Source organism: Macrotis lagotis, chromosome 1 (assembly GCF_037893015.1).
Source record: "Macrotis lagotis isolate mMagLag1 chromosome 1, bilby.v1.9.chrom.fasta, whole genome shotgun sequence".
Classification (NCBI taxonomy): Eukaryota; Metazoa; Chordata; class Mammalia; order Peramelemorphia; family Peramelidae; genus Macrotis; species Macrotis lagotis.
Window position 1 is genome coordinate 911,269,926 of NC_133658.1, and position 6,000 is coordinate 911,275,925.

Consider the following 6,000-nt stretch of genomic DNA (forward strand, 5'->3'; position numbering starts at 1 on the left):
ATGCAAATTAATTTATACTTTTATATTCTCTTGATATGAAATCTAAATTGTTCTCTTTTTAATATCAAATCTTTATTCCTATTTCTACTTTCTAAGGTCAAAGGGAATAATTCTAAATTCTTTATAATGTAATAGACATTGAAATACTTCAACAAAGACATCACGTATCTGCCTATAAACAAAAATGACCCTTCCCTCTATCAGAGTCTCATAAACCATGAATTCAAGTCCTTGAATAGCTCCATTTGCACTTCTTTGGACAACATTCAACTTTTTGATCTTCATCATTATCTACCATTACCAGAACTGAACTCTATGTGCCCTTCTTACTCTCCTGACTACAAAACCAGACGGAAGACTAGATCATACCCTGAAGCCTTTGAATGTTGACCTTGCCTCTTCTGAATTTTCTCCCATCTATCAATTAGCATAATTTCCATCTTGTAAATCTTTCATTTTTTATTTTGGCAGGAGATCCTTGTGCATATGTTTTGGGGTTCAAAATGCATTAAATCCTAACGAAATCCATAATAGTCTTCTCAGAAAGAATGTGGTATGTATTATGAATCAGAATTAACTACCCCTTTGGTTCTCTCAATTTCTTGAAGTAGCAGATACTGTCTGGTTTCAGGATCCCTTTTTATGCCTCAGTTTTAATCCCTCAGGATCAGGCAAGAAATAAAAGCTCATAATATGCAAACTATGACTAGATTTCCCACCAGCTGTTCTAGATTGTTGGCAAAAGTTCTAGTCATGACTGAAAATGACTGCTGCAATAGATGCGACTGATAACTGGAAGAAGAAAAGTAAAGGCCTGCTTTTCAAGGAAATAAAATTGACAAGAAATTTAGCTGAGTAACACACTAATTCTGTAATCCCTATATTGAAGAGTTAGCAACTCTTTTTTTTTCCTGGCCTAGGGATCATTGGAAAATATGACTGTGTGGACAATCTGGTGATATATATATATATATACATATATATATATATGTATATATATATATATATATATATATATATATATATATATATATATATACCTTCCAGGGATATAGAACTAAGCTTTTTTTATCTTTTGGGTATTCCATTTTTGATCTAGTTAAGAGAATTTGATGGAGAGATGGAGAGCCCAGGCCACAGCACACACTGCATTGTAGATATTGTAACTCTTGCTGGACATAGACATGTCAAAATATCGCAAAGGATTCACCTCTAATGAAGCATTTTGTGAACAATCTTTAAAATCCTCATTATCATAGTCATAAGGACATTGAAAAGCTGAATTCTATATTCTTTTTAAGGAAAATATCTTCTGGCTATTTAGAAAGTTCAACTGTCCTTAGGAAATGTTTGAAACCCGGAATTTCTTTTGTCTGGTCTGAAAATACCAGAGCTCTTTTGAAAGTTTTATCATCAATGGGACTTGTAATCTAATGGTGATATCTCATTGAGAGATTGTAATCCACACTTTCTTATGTGTTAATTCAGGAAATCGTGCATATAACACATTACTTAGTGAATTGCTATCCCCATAAACTATGATTACATTGGCAGAAGTGTTATCAATTCCTGGAGTGATACTGTGAGGAGAATAAACAGAGTATGTGACACTTGAAGGAATCTTCTCAACAGAAGCCATGCAGACACTCAGCCATCTCTTCTCTTATCTCCCAGAGGAATGATTCTCCCCTGGTATTATCTGTGATAACCAGTGCCACCCATGTCCAGTTGAAGTGCACCATTAATCGAACAATTCCTATGACAAGTTTGGAATCCTTAGGTGCCAGTTGATAAACACTTGGAAAATTTACTTTGTCAGTCAGGAAGGAATCAAATGGGCCATAGATGATCTGAACAGGAAAGAAAATGGTGCTTGTTGGTATTAAAATATGGAATAGAGAAAATCTTATAAAAGACCATGAATCTTTTTATTTATTTAATTGACCAAATTTTTGTACCACAATTTGCCATATATCAAGAAGCATTCCTGAAGTTTGATCCTCTATCTTCTCTACCTATTTTTGTCTCTCTCTCTGTACCTTTAAAGAATCATTCAATCTCTAATGGAGTCACTGGCACCTGCTTCCAGGTGCTACATTTTATAAGAAACTTATCCTGATGCAACCATTGATTCATGGGTAATTCTGAGATAAAATTTTCTATCATACATTTGTTTCAGATTCACTTGACATTCTTTGACACTGTTGAATTATCTCAGATGATATGCTTTCATTGACTAAAGTTTATAATTTTTTAATATTTTGTCCCTGTACCCTCTACTTGTCAGTTCCATTATTGAGCTCAAAGCATTCCCTGTTTAAGGAACTTAATAGCTGCCCATTGATTGTGACTGACTTACATTTGTACACACACACACACACACACACACACACACACATGCATATATGTATATATGTATAATGTCATACCATTACATGTATTATAAATATTTATATTAGTGTATATATTTATTTTGTTCTTTCATTTGTTTCAGTCACGCCCACATCCTCATGACCCCATTTTGGATTTTCTTTACAAAGATTATGGAGTTGTTTGCCATTTCTTTTTCCAGTCTTTTTGTCAATGAGCAACTGAGGAAAATAGGGTCAAGATGACCAAGAAAAAAAAAACAATTATTATAGATATGAGACCAGAATTGATGTCATGAAAATGTCATTCAATGGACAAAGAAACCAAAAAATATTAATTTAAAATAAGGAGTGGATCAAACAGCAAATCATAGAAATAAGCAATAATTATATCGAAGAAAATGAAAATAAAGAGGCATCACATCAAATTTATGGAATGCAGCCAAGGCAGTTTTGAGGGGAAACTTTATATCTCTAAATGCCTATGTGAATACCAAAGAGAAAGAGGAGAACAATGAATTGGGTATAGAGCAAAAAGCTAGAAAAAGGACAAATTAAACATCCCCAATTAAAAAACAAATGAGAAATTATGAAAATCAAGGGAGAGATCAATTAATTGAAAGCAAGATAAACAGTGATCTAATACACAAAACTGAGTTGATTTTATGGAAAAAATCCAATAAAATAGATAAAACTTTGGATAATGTGATTAAAAAAAGAAATAAGATAGCTAAATAAGTATCAAAAATGAAAACAGTGAACTAACCACCAACGAGGAGGAAATTATATAGATAATTCAGAACACCTGAATTACAAACCACTTCTCACACAAATAAAGTCAGATGTAAATAATTGGAAATTTTCAATTAATGGTTAGATCAAGCTAATATAGTAAAAAATGACAATTCTGCCCACATTAAATTACTTATTCAGTGCCATACCATTCAAACTACCAAAAAATCATTTTACTGAGCTAGAAAAAATAGCAACAAAATTAATCTGGAAGAACAAAATGACAAAAATAGCAAGGGAAAAATGAAAAAAAAAATATAAAGCAAGGTGTTCTAGTCTACCAAATCTAAAACTATGCTATAAAGCAGCAGTCATCAAAAACTTCCTAATACAATTTAAGAAATAGAGTCATGGACCAGTGGGTTAGGATAGGTTCAAAAGAAACAACAGGAAATGATTACAGTAATCTGCTATTTGACACATCCAAAGACATTAGCTTCTAGAATAAGATTTCAATATTTGACAAAAATTTTTGGGAAACTGAGGAAAAAAGTTTGACAAAAACCAGACAAAAACCCACATCTCACACCTTACACCAAAATAAAGTCAAAATGGGTAAAGGATTTAGACATGAATGGTTTCATAAATAAATTAATAGATAAAGAAATACTCTACCTATCAGGTCTATCGAAAGTGTACAAACTTCTAATCAAACATGAAATACATTGAAATTTGCAAAATGAATGATTTTGCCTATATTAAAGTTTTGCATTAATAAAATAAATATTTACAAAGTTAGAAGGAAGGCAGAAAGCTGGGAAACAATCTTCACAACTAGGAGTGCTGATAAAAGTCTCATTTCTAAAATATATAGAGAACTACATCAAATTTATAAGGTTGAAATTCATCCCCAGTTGATAAATGCTCAAAGGATATGAATAGACAATTTTCAAATGAATAAATTAAAGCTATACATAGTAATATAAAAAATAATTTAAATCATTATTTTTAGAGAAATGCAAATTAAAAAAACTACAAGGCATTACCTTACTCCTACCAGACTGACTAAAAATGAAAAAAAAGAAAAGAAAAACCATCAAAGTTGTAAAGGTTGTGAGAGGGTTAAGGCATTAATGCAGTGGAGTTGTGAAATGATCCAACCATTCTAGAGAGCAATGTGAAACTATGCCCGAAGAACAATAAAAATGTTTATACCCTTTGAGCCAGCAATTATAATTCTAGGTCTATAATCCAGAAGAGCTCATCAAAAATGTGAAAGGATTCACCTGTTCCAAAATATTTGTAGCAGCTCTTTTAGTATTGGCAAAGAATTGCAAATTGTAGGGATATCCATCCATTGGGCAATGGTAGAACAGTTATGGAATATGAACATTATGGAATCTATTATTCTATAAGATAGCATAAATGGTTGAATTCTAGAATAGCCTGGACTGAATTACAGGATCTGAGGCTGAAGGAAGGGAACAGACCCAAGGGAACAATCTTCACGTGTACAACAACACTGTGAGATGATCATCAGTCTTGAAGTATGTACCCCCCCCCCCCCCCCCCCGCAGCATTTCAGGGAGCTAGGATAACAGTTTCAGATTGGCTGTGGACAATGCTGTCCTCAGCCAGAGAAAGAAAAACAAATTTGAACAAAACAACCAAACCCCCAAAACCCTTCAGCATCTGATGAACACAACATTCACTTTATAAAAAATAACTTATATGCATTTCTTTCCTTTAATCCTAATTACACATGCCAAAAGCATTTATCTATAAACATGTTTCACACAAATGTGCATGTACAATATTAACCTCACTGTTCACCATTAAGGGCCAGGCTGTGGGAAGGGAGGGTGGAAGGAAATTTTGCAACTTAAAATCCTATCTACAATCAAGTCCTGACCGTTGTGTTTGCTGTAGAGGAAATCAGCAAGGACTAATTGTGCCAACTGTAGGAGGCAATGATGATCACTCATTTCAGTGTATTACCTCTACATTTTCCTTTTTGTTGATCACCAGATCTGGTAGTATAAATTCACGGAAAGAATTTCCTAATATTTGCCATATCACATATCCAGCTTGAATTCCCTGATGTTACCCAATTTCAGTCTTCATTGTTCTCCTTAAAATCTGGGCAGTTTTTGTCATGATTCTTACCTGGGGAAACTTGTGGAGCTCCAATAGGGAAGCCATTTGGATTGTCAATTCAGGCCTGGCTCCTCCAATGATAACAAAAGACTTGCCCTTCTTCTCAGGGTGGTAATTTGGCACCATCAGTCATTTTACTGAAAGCTACATTAAGGCATTCTCCAGCATTCTGAAATCACTTGGGAAGGCACTATAAATATGGAATCCTAGAGTCATATTAGGTAACAGATTGGGATCCTTGTTGATCTCCTCTATAGCAAACATGAAGGCCATGGCATGATTGTACAGTTCTGGCTGCAAGTTCAATGTAAATCAATAATGTTAGGACTCAGGAAATTCTTCTGAAAGAAATTACTTCTTTCACAAAAAAAAAAAATGTTACTAATTGTGTTTTAATTTTAGAGTCTACAGTTGAAGGAACTAAGTATGATTGTCCTTACTCTCGAGATAAACCTCACTCTCATAGGAAGTTACATATACTTGTCCAAGAATATCTGACATTTTATCTAGCTTTTTGTGTAACTATTTGTATATCAAATAATCTACAAATCAATCTGTCTATGCAATGATAATACCAAATCTAGTAATCTCTATCAAAAGAAATACTTATCAAGGATGAATTTTTCTATGAGCTATTTTGTGCTGCTTTTTATTCCACAAATAAAAGAATGATTATCTCTTAAAGAAGCAGGTAAGGTTGCTCTTTCTGATATATAGATCCATATTACTGACACATGGAATG

The 6,000-nt window shown here is 33.3% G+C and overlaps 1 pseudogene; it reads right to left on the bottom strand.

Moving 5' to 3' along the window:
- The window catches only part of LOC141492431 (vomeronasal type-2 receptor 26-like), a 61,786-nt pseudogene extending 56,255 nt beyond the window's left edge, over positions 1–5,531 (bottom strand).
- Positions 5,532–6,000: the final 469 nt, after the last annotated feature.